Source organism: Echinops telfairi, unplaced genomic scaffold, assembly GCF_000313985.2.
Source record: "Echinops telfairi isolate 266 unplaced genomic scaffold, ASM31398v2 ScPeMD7_7458;HRSCAF=8496, whole genome shotgun sequence".
Classification (NCBI taxonomy): domain Eukaryota; kingdom Metazoa; phylum Chordata; class Mammalia; order Afrosoricida; family Tenrecidae; genus Echinops; species Echinops telfairi.
The window spans coordinates 39,289,846-39,300,586 of record NW_022111358.1 but is presented as its reverse complement, the minus strand read 5'-3'; the positions used below and the strand labels follow the sequence as shown (position 1 = coordinate 39,300,586).

The following is a 10,741-nucleotide window of genomic DNA, read 5'->3' as shown; positions in this document are numbered from 1 at the left end:
CTATAACTTTAAGAAGAGATCTTCAGTCTTCTGAAGTGGCTCTGGAAGGATTTGAACCACAAACCTTCCAGCTAGTCATTGAGAACTTAGTTTTTTGCACCATGCAAAGAATTTCCAAAGGGTTACACCACATATGACCTCTACTCCAGGGTGGAATCCCTGCACCACCGTCACCTGGCATCGACCTTCTATGTCACTGATTCTGCTCTGATGCTTGTGGGTTTCCCCACCACCCCATTCCCCACCCCCCACCCCTCCACCCCCGTCTTTAGGTTTATTTGGCTGGTTTTCCCCTGGCTTCTTGGAGTGAATGCTTGGCTAACTGAATGTGACCTTTCTTCTTTTTTCATATAAGTATTTAAGGTATTTCCCTCCCAGCACAGATTGAACTGGGTGTGCTTAGCTATTCAAGACTTTCAAATTCATTCCATTTGAAATACTTTCCACTTGCCATTAGGATTCCCTCTGGCCCACAGTTGGCTTAGCAGCGTATTTTTCCATCTGTGCTACTGAGGTTTTTTTAATCAGCTTTATTTAGGTTTACTTTATATTCAGCAACACACATGCATTGGTTTTGGTATGTCTCCTATTGTAATTCAGACAGAAACCATTTTCTCAACTCTCAAAACTGCCCTAAGCCCCAGACAACCACTGATTTGCCTTCTGTTAGTATACATTAAGTTTGTCTGCTCGAGAAGTCATACAAGTGGAGTTATATACTAATATACTCCTTTGTGGGTACCATCATTCATGAACCACATATCTGAGATTCAACCACAAGTGTTTGCAGGTATCAACATGCAGTACTGCTGAGTAGAATTCCATTGAATGAATCTACCACAGTTGATTCATTTATTCACTGGATGAATGTCGAGGTTGTTTGAAGTCTGGAGTGATAATAAATAAAACTTCAGTGAGCATTTGTGCATAACTCTTTGAGGGGACATCTCTCATATGCAGATACATAGGAGTAAACTGTGTAATTATGTGGCTGTGAATATAAGCTTTAGAAGAAACTGCCAACCTGCCAAAGTGATTCAACAATTGTACATTTCCAAAGCAAACTAAACCCATTGTTGTCGAGTTGATTGTGATTCGTTGTGATCCTGTTAGGCAGAGGAGATCTGCTCCACAGGGCTTCTGAGGCTGTAACTGTTTACAGAGACAGGCAGCTTCATCTTTCCCCTCCAGGTTCAAACGGCCAACTTTTTGGCAACGGTTGAAGAGGTTCTTTCCAGCCGCTCCATGTGCTGGCCCGCAGTTGGTTTTGTCTGTCTTTTTCATTTTGGCCAGTCTACTCCTTCGGATTGGCACTTCTCTGGTGACCAGTGGTGCTCAGCATCAGTTCTGGTGCTTTTTGACAGATCCAATGCCTTCCCCGGGAAGGGGCTCCTCAGATCTTTTGTGCATTTTTCAATTGGGTGTTGTCCTCTGTATTAGTCTAGGTACTTTGGAGAAACAAATCCACAGCAACTCACGTATAAGAGAGAGTTTTATGCAAAGAAAATGTGCATCACGAAAACATCCCAACCCAATGCTGCCCAAGCCCACAAGTCCAACATTAACCCATACCCAACACCAGTCCACAAAGTCCTTCACCTCACAAAACAGAGGCAATGATGCCGACTGCAGGAGGAAAGCTGAGGCAGTGAATGTGTAAGCATCTCAGCACTGGCAGGGGTCTCCACATGGCTGCTCCAGCCCCCAGGGCTGCATCGGGATAGATCCATGTGGCTTCTCCTTGGGGATGTCTTGTAGGAAATCCATCTTGCAAGCTGAAGCAGGGAACTGCTAAGGCAGCTGCACCCGATGCAACCATCACAAAACAAGAGACCCGAGAACTAGAAAGGTGAGGCTTCACCACCCATTTATCCCTCCGCCTTTCAACCAGACCCACATGTGATTATCGGCCAGGCTGGCACAATTAACTAACTCATCCTCCTCTTACTGAGCTAATAGAGGTTTTTTCCCATTTCTTTTTTAAACTGTTTTATTGGGGGCTCATACAACTCTTATCACAATCCATGCATACTTTTTATATATTCTGAACACAAATAATTTGGCATATGCATATTTATAGGTATGTATATATCTACTTATATTTATAGGTATGTATTTATACACATATACAGATTTATATGCGTATATATATATATATATGAACATATTTGTGTGTGTGTAAAGTATTTTATCCCAGTGGCTTGCCTTTACATTATTTCTAGCAATGCACTTTAAATAACAGATGTTTGCATTTTGATGAAATACTACAGAGATTGAGCTTCTGCCACACCAGATGGCACTGGTTAATTCCTGGGATCTTTGCTAGAAGTGGAAAAGATGAGGTGGCAGGAAGGCTGAGAGGAACATCTAGGAAGGGAAGAAGACCCCACATGGGCAGAAGGACCCTTCAGCGAGATTCCCGGAAGTGTGGCGAAGGACAGTAGGAGTCAATCTGGGTGGCACTCAGAAGGAGATGTCCCTCAACCCCATTGCCAGGCCCCGGGATCGAGGGAGGCTCAGAAATCTGCCCAGTGACAGCAGAGCCAGGCTGCTCCGTATTGATCAACTCTTCGGGATCAGATTCCAGGAGAGCCCTGTTCACTGTCTGTCCCTGCTCCTGGGCTGGTGGACACCTGTCTAGAACTGTGCAACTTGTGACTATTCAGCTGCATGAATGCAAATGAACTGATGCCGAGAGAGGAAATACCCTTTTCTTTGCTGGGTCCAGACCAGGCCTTTACTTTTGAGATGTGACTGGTGGGGATGGGCCCAGAGCAGCCCAGCTTGGTTCTTCCACAACAACCCCCTGGGAGCGTTTTCCAAGCACCTGCGCCTTGGCTCCTAAATAGCAAAGCCAGGGCCTCAGGTAGGGGAAACCCACATCCTCATCGATCAGGTACGTTCCAGCCACCACTTCCATGATGAAAGGAATGATGGGAAATTTCTATCTGAAGCTTATTTGTATGTGATTCTTGGAAGTTAACATTTGTCCTGTGTTTGCCCAAAGGCAAGCATAGATTGTGTTGAGTTCTTCATAGGCATTGTGTTATCTCACGCCAAAAAAAAAAAAAATGAAATTCTACCATAGACAAGGGGGCTTCGAAAAATTCATGGGGAAAAAAATCCATTATCTTTTTATTCCATTTTTCTATGAATTTTTGAAGGTGCCTAATACCTAGAGGAGGAGTCCTTGGTGGCATTGTGAATTAGGTTTTTGACTGCTAATGCCAAGGTCAAACCCACCAGCTTGTCCAGGGGAGAAAAAGGAGGCTGCCTGCTCCCATAAAGATTTATAGTCTCGGAAATGTTGTGTGGTCGCGATGAGTCAGAATGGGCATAAGTGGGTTGGAGAAGTGCACGTGGTCAAGTGCGCTGAGCCCAAAGGTTAATGACTTGAATCCACTGAGAGGTGCCTCCGAAGAAATGCCTGGCAATCTACTTCCAAAAGATCACAGCCATTGAAAACCCAATGGATCATGGTTCTACTCTGAAACACAAACTGTCACCGTAAGTCAGAACTGATTTGATGGCAATTGTTTGATCTGTATTTTTTGGTACCATGTTAGGACTCTAATTATTCCCAGATGGCATCTGGGAAACGCATTGGTTAAAATGCTTAGCTGCTGACTCGAAGGTGTGATTGGCATGGGAGAAAGATGGGGTTGTCTGCTTCTGTAAAGATGGCGAGCATGGAAGCCCTGTGGGGCAGTTCCACGCTCTCCTGTAGGGTTTCAAGGCGTACTCAGCAGCAATGGGTATAAGTCTCATTTGAAAGATAAGAAGATAAGACTTTGAGAGGCTGAGTAATTAGCCCAAGGTCAAGTCCATATAAGAAGTCCCTGAGTCAGAAATCAGATGTAGGCTTTCTCACTCCCAAGGTGTAGTTTGACCCAGCCACCCGACTCTATCTTTTGTTGTTGTTGTTGTTGTGAGGTGCCGTCAAGTCATTTCCAAGGCAAAGAGAGCCTGTGGGCAACAGAACGAAACACTGCCCCAGCCTGTACCACCCTCACAATTGCTCTCCTTGATCCCATCGTTGCAACCACGGTGTCCATCCATCTCACCAAGGGTCCTCCTCTTTCTCACTGCCCTTCGACTTTATGGAGCATAATGTCCTTTTCCAGGGACTGACCTCTCTTACTAACGTGTCCAAAGTTCATGAGATGAAGGAGCATTCTGGCTGTACTTCTTCTGAGACGTGTGTGTTCGCTTTCTGGCAATCCACAGTTCTTTCATTATTCTTTGCCAACACCCTACGGGCACCATTCTATATCAAAACTCAAACTCACTGCCATCGAGTTGAGTCAGACTCATAGCAACCCTATGGGACAGAGTGGAACTACCCCCTTCAAGTTTCCAAGACTACATCTTTATCGCAGTACATAGCTTTATCTTTCTCTAGTGGGTTTAAGCCACTGACTTTGTGCTTAGCCGCTCAATACTTCGCCCACTACACTACCAGAGCTCTTCATACTAAATAATGTGGTCACTGGTGTTCTCCCAATGGTTGAACTAATGACTGTGACCTCACCTCACCTCACGACACACTCACAGAAGGTGAGCACTCAGTACAAGTCACACTTCCAGACCCATGGGCCAACAAAGACCTCCGGTGGACTCTGCCCTCCTCCCTCCTCCGGCTCTGGACCTTCCACCCCTCCTTACTCCACACTTCTTTGGCTGTGATAGGGTGATGCTGAATGGTGGCTGCTGGGTACCATGGAATCTATTCCAACTCACACACAGCAACCCAGTGAGACAGAATAGAACTTCCCCATAGTGTTGTCTTGACAGAAGCTCTAGTGAGTCCTGGTGGTGTTGGGCTGCAATTGCATGGTTGGCAGTTCAATACCACCAGCAGCTCCGAAGGAGAAAGGCTGGGCTTTCTACTCCTGTCAACAGTTACCGTCTCAGAAACCCACATAGAGTCACCATTGACTCAGTGGCAGTGAGTTTAGTTTTGGTTGTGAAGATGCTGCTAGTGGACTTGAACCACTGACCTTTTGGTTAGCATTAGAGCACTGACCCACAGCACCACCAGGGCTCCTTGATGAAAATGATAGGATGATTAAAAGGTGAATGGGGTGAAAAAAGAGTCCGAAAACACCGAGATCTAGGCAAATCACATGGCAATCCACCTGGGGCCTTTTAGTTTCTAACAAGAACCTTGGTGGTGTAGTGGGTTATACATTGGACTGCTAACCACAAGGTCAGCAGTTCGAAGCCATCAGCCACTCCAAGGGAGAAAGATGATACTTGATACTCTTGTAAAGGGTTCCAGTCTCATACAGGGAATCCAGGGCAGATGATCCCTACAGGACCAGTGGTGTGAGTGGTGATACTGGGAGGGTAGAGGGAGAATGAGTTGGAAAGAGGGAACCGATTACAAGGAACTATATGTGACCTCCTCCCTGGGGGACGGACAACAGAAAAGTGGGTGAAGGGAGACGTCAGACAGGGCAAGATATGACAAAATAATAATTTATAAATTATCAAGGGCTCATGAGGGAGGGGGGAGCAGGAAGGGAGGGGGAAAATGAGGACCTAATGCCGGGGGCTTAAGTGGAGAGGAAATGTTTTGAGAATGATGAGGGCAATGAATGTACAAATGCGTTTTACACAATTGATGTGTGTATGGATTGTGATAAGAGTTGTCTGAGCCCCTAATAAATTGATTACCAAAAAAAAAAAAAAGAGTTCGAGTCTCAGAAACTGTTCTATAGGGTCGTTATCAGTTGGGATGGCATGGATGATAATTGGCTTGGTTTCAATATATTGAATATATTTTCCTTTTGAGCTTCCCCCTGCCCACTACCGCCACTACCATTTTTGACAGCAAAGCTTACTGATGTAGGGGTGATGGAGAGATGGAAACAGGCCCAACGTGTAACCCACTACAGCACCCCAGACTCCAAACCACACCGCTGCCATCAAGTCCATTGTGCACGCCTTCCCCCAAATTTAAAAGCAGCCCAAGCAGGGCAGGAGGAAACCCTACATTAACCGAGATCAAACTTTTTTTCCACCACAGTCAAATGGTAGCTTGAAATAGAAATTAGGCTGTTTTTAAAATACATGACATCTTGTTTTTCTTGTGCACTCAAACTTCTGGGCTGAGAGTCACACCTATGGCACATGTCCAGCTGAATTCATGCCAGGAGAGTGTCCGTGGAAGACTTACATCTCAAAAAGAACCTTGGAGAAGGATCGAGAGGAAGGGGTTACAGGCCCAGAGCAGAGTTGGAGATTTCTGGATAGCCAGAGGGCCAGCGATGCTTCCCGCCAAGTCAGCTGTATGAAAGGACAATTTGTCTCTTTATACACATCTCAGAACAGGGACATCCAACAATTTCGAAACACTTCTCCTTGGGGAAAGGGCCAAAAAGTTATATAAAGTTAAAGCCCCGTTTGCAGCCAAGGACCCAAAACTAACATTGAGCTCACAACGCGTGTGTTAGAAACCTTGTGTCCTGCAAACAGGCCATATCGCTGTGGCCTGCCCTCCTCTTCTGAGGGCACCCAGATACGCTCCTCTTTTCACTAATACCTTGAGAACCAAAACAAAGTCATGGCCAGTGAGGCTGTCCCGATTCACAGTGTCATATAGGACAGAGGGGAATTGCCCCATAGGGTTTCCAAGACTGTAAGCTTGATTGTCGTAGCCGGCCCCATCTTTCTCCCTGCAAGCAGCAGATGGATAGGAACCATCAATCTTTCAGCTAGCAGCCAGCCACAAGTGCTTAACTACTGCATCACCAGGGCTGCTTCTAACAAATTTGAAAACCCCAAATCCACTCATTTGAAGAGCCAAGAGGTGACTTGGAGGACTAAGGGGCGCCTGACTCAACCCGTGGTGTTTTCAATTGTCTCACAGGTATGTGAGACTGTGACAGTGAATCAGGGAGACCGAAGAAGAACCGGTGCATTTGGTTGTGGGGCTGGGGCAGAATATCGAAAGGACCATGGACTGCCAAAAGAACAGGCAGCTCTGCCTTGGGGGAAGTCCAGCCAGAGGGCACACAAGGAGGCCTCCAGCTGCTCTTGCAAGAAGGCACTTCATGCTGGGAATTCACTGCAATCATAGGTCGGCTTGGACCAGAGGGAGGACCCTGTAGCTGCTGCTGTTGTCTTTGAGTTCACACAGTAGAACTGCCCCCTAGGGTTTTCAGGACCTTGTCCTTGGGTAAATGCTGCTCTTCTGTTCTTAAATGATGGATTATTCCAACATGGAATGAGCTCAATTCTACCCCTGGGGGGTGACTAAGAGCCATAGGCAAGGGGGTGTCCCACCAGTCTCTATCCAACCAGCAAGCCTGGTCTCTTTTGTGATTTTGAGCTCTCATCCACAGTTTCCTCCCACTCCATGCAGGGGCTCCAAATGTGACCCTTTCCAGAGCAGTTGGCAGTGGCAGCTGGGCACCATCTACTTCTTCTGGTCTCAAGGTTGTGGAGACTGATGTTGCAGAAGCAGATCACCAGACCTATCCTGCCAGGATCCTCTGAGTGGGCTCAAACCATCAACTTTTAGTCTAGTGGTCAAGGCCTATAACCATTTGCACCACCCTGGGACTCCAGAGTCTAAAGCTATTCGGTCTGCTAACTTACGACCTCTGGAGCCTTGAGCCAAATGCTCTCTGGGCCTTGATGTCCTCATCTGTAAAACGGGGGTGATGTTAATGATGATGATGATGGTATGTAGTGCCCAACATGATAGGGTTAAACCAAACCAGGAAACCAGCACATGTAGAGCCCTTAAAATAGTGTTTGGGGCAGCGAGCCTTCAAAAAATGTTACCTGTGAGTATTTTTAAGAGAAAATGTTTTGTGCTTCCTTAGTAGTCAGGTTTTCCCTGTACCTCCTTCTCAGCTGCGGAAAACACAGTGAGAGATTCTTTCTCTTAAACAGTTTTACTGACATGTAATTCATGTCTCATACAATGCAATGGTTTAAATATATCTAAGAGAGTCAGCCATCCATCACGACAATCAATTTTAGAATATTTTCTGCTTTCTTGTACCCACCATTATTAGGTCCCCAAACCCACCACCACCACCAGCCTCCCCTATCATAACGCTAAGAGCTATTCATCAAGTGACTGTCTCTAGAGATTTACTTCTCCTGATTTTCATATAAAGAAAATCATACAAAACTGCTTCCAGCTTGTGAGAAGAGCTGTATGAGCCCCCAATAAAATGATCTTTTAAATTGCTTCCAGCAAGTCCATGCTAAGCACCAGCCAGCGGAACAAATTCTAAAGCATAAATCACCAATTCCCAAACTGTATTCTTTCAGGAACTATCTTCACCATTTTTTCAAAAACCATAGTCAAACACAGTCTTTACGTGTGAGTTCTTTTTAAGGACACTGACCATCTATTGGCTTGCATAAGCCCTATCTTTATACACTCCTCAGACTTTCTTCTTATGTAAATCAGCTTCCCACCATGTGTTTTAAAGGCCGCATCACATGCAACTAGTAAGATCAACAAGACCGGAAGTCTGGTGCTCGCTTCGGCACACATGTACTAAAATTAGAACGATACAGAGGTCAGCATGGCCCCTGCATAGGGAGGACACGCAAATCCGTGAAGACCGGTACTCTGATGTGTTCCCTGTGCTTTTCCTAATCCGCCACGTGGGCAAGAAAAACACCCATCCAACCACTGCTTACAGCTCCAGAAAGTCCCTCGTTGTTCCTGCATTAGCATTTCATTAGCTCTCGGCTGCATTTCTAAAGGTTTTGACATTAAGTTTCTCCACCCCAGTAATGTGAGCAAAGTCTTTTAGCTTCCACTTCACCCAGTTCAGCTGAAGACTGGAGCCACCAAGCCATTTTCCCAAGAGAACACGGCCACGCATGGTGGAAGGAATACTAAACAAGTAAACAAACCACACCAACAAATTCACTGCTGCCCAGTCGATTTCAGCTCATAGGAACCATGGAAGAGCGTGGCACTGCCCCTGTGGGTTTCCGAGACTGTGAATCGTTATGAGACCAGAAAGCCTCATCAGTCTTCCTTGGAGAGGCTGGTGGTTTCGAACTGCTGACCTTTCAGATAGCGTCCCAATATACAACCAGAGCTGCACGAGGGAACATGAGACGGTGCTTTTCTCACTATAAACATGGCTGCCTGCTTTCAGGTCCTGGGTGGTGCCCACGGTTGGCGGTTGGCTACAAACTGAAGGGTGGCGGTTCAAGCCCACCCAGTGCTGCCCCAGAAGAGAGGCCCGGGGATCCGCTTTCGTGGAGATTAGAGCAAAAACAACGCGGTGCAGCATTTCTCTGGAACTCGTGGGGGTGACGATGAGTCGGAATCGGCTCAAAGGCAACGGGCTTGGATTGGGGGTTTTCCGGTCGTCCTGCCAGCAGCCAGACAACAGCTTTTGCCAGAGCCCCTCGTCCAAGACCCCTGGTCTGGGGACTTTGAGCTCCTTCCTGTGATTCTTAAGCCCCTCCTCCTCTCACCTTGAATACGATGGCAGGCTTCCATGTAGAGCTAGAAGACATGATTTCTAAATGCCATGGCTTTCCGTTCACCATTTTTCCACATTGAGGAAGCACCATCTCTACTGGAAGCACCTTGCTTGCCCACCCTGAACAAGAGCAACGGCTGGGTTTTCCTGCCACCCTGCTTGTCACCCATCTTCTATCCAAGGATGAGCCAGATTCCCTCCCCCTGAAACAGGCAGAGCTGCCACACAGGGAGGCATCCGCCAGCACTTAGGACGGGCAGCTCAGCCCCACTGTTTCTTCTCTGAGTTTTTTTTCTCTTCCCTGTGTAGTATGGAGTGATATTCCAGCAATTCTTGACAGCATTAATTAATGTATGAGGAAGGAGAACAAATTAGCACTGTCTACCTCCACTGCTTGGTGGCAAGCATATTAATGTTCCTGAACACTGCATGATTAACGTCCGGCTCAATCTGGTAAATAACTCTTGAGGGCCGCAGGAGAACCACGTACATGAGTTCAATGTGACACAAGTTGGAGGAGGCGCCTGACAGCTCTCCTGTGACACAGTTGCATCTGTTCCATCTAAACTGAACTCACCGTCACGGAGCCCATTCTGACCCCCAGCGGCCCTCTGCCAGGGGTCTGAGGCTGTGCTCCACGTCCATTCCAGGACAGCCTCGTCTTTTTCCTGAGGAGCGCCTCGTGGTTTCGAAGCACTCACCACACGGTGAGCAGCTCAATGCTTATCTGACAGCACCGGCCCCCAAAGAAAACGCTTTCAATTCATGTTTCTCTAAGTGATACATCCTCAGTGGCAGCGATCTCCTTCCTAAGGAGACAAAAACCGGGTCTTAGGGGTCAAAGATACCTTAGCTGTTACCGTGTGTTGCAGCCCTCCAAAGCTGAGCCCTGCCCCACAAACACCCCACCCCCACCCCAACCCCCACCACCCCCACTCCCCGGTACTTCATTGCCTTCATCGTCGTTATGCGTGCCATTGACTAGATTCTGACGCACACAGACCTTGCATTCAACAGAAGAAACTCCCCTGGGCCAGCCTCCCCACAGCCAGGGCTACGTGTGAGCCCCTGTTCTCATTAGGGGAAATTTTCATTTCATTTAAATGTAAATGAATTCAAATCATTAATGTCATTTAATAATTTAGATTCTTGTCCCCCACGGAGGGAGTGAAATCATGAACGAAAGCTTGGGAAACACGGATCTTACATGAAACTAGACTCCCCGTGAGCCAGCAATTCGGCTTCCACCAAGTCTGCTTGAGAAAGAG

The 10,741-nt window shown here is 46.9% G+C and overlaps 1 non-coding gene across 1 annotated transcript; it reads left to right on the top strand.

Moving 5' to 3' along the window:
• Positions 1–8,501: 8,501 nt before the first annotated feature.
• On the top strand, positions 8,502–8,604 carry LOC115872919. Its single transcript, XR_004048119.1, has one exon. It is a non-coding gene; the product is annotated as a U6 spliceosomal RNA (small nuclear RNA).
• The last annotated feature ends 2,137 nt before the right edge of the window (positions 8,605–10,741 follow it).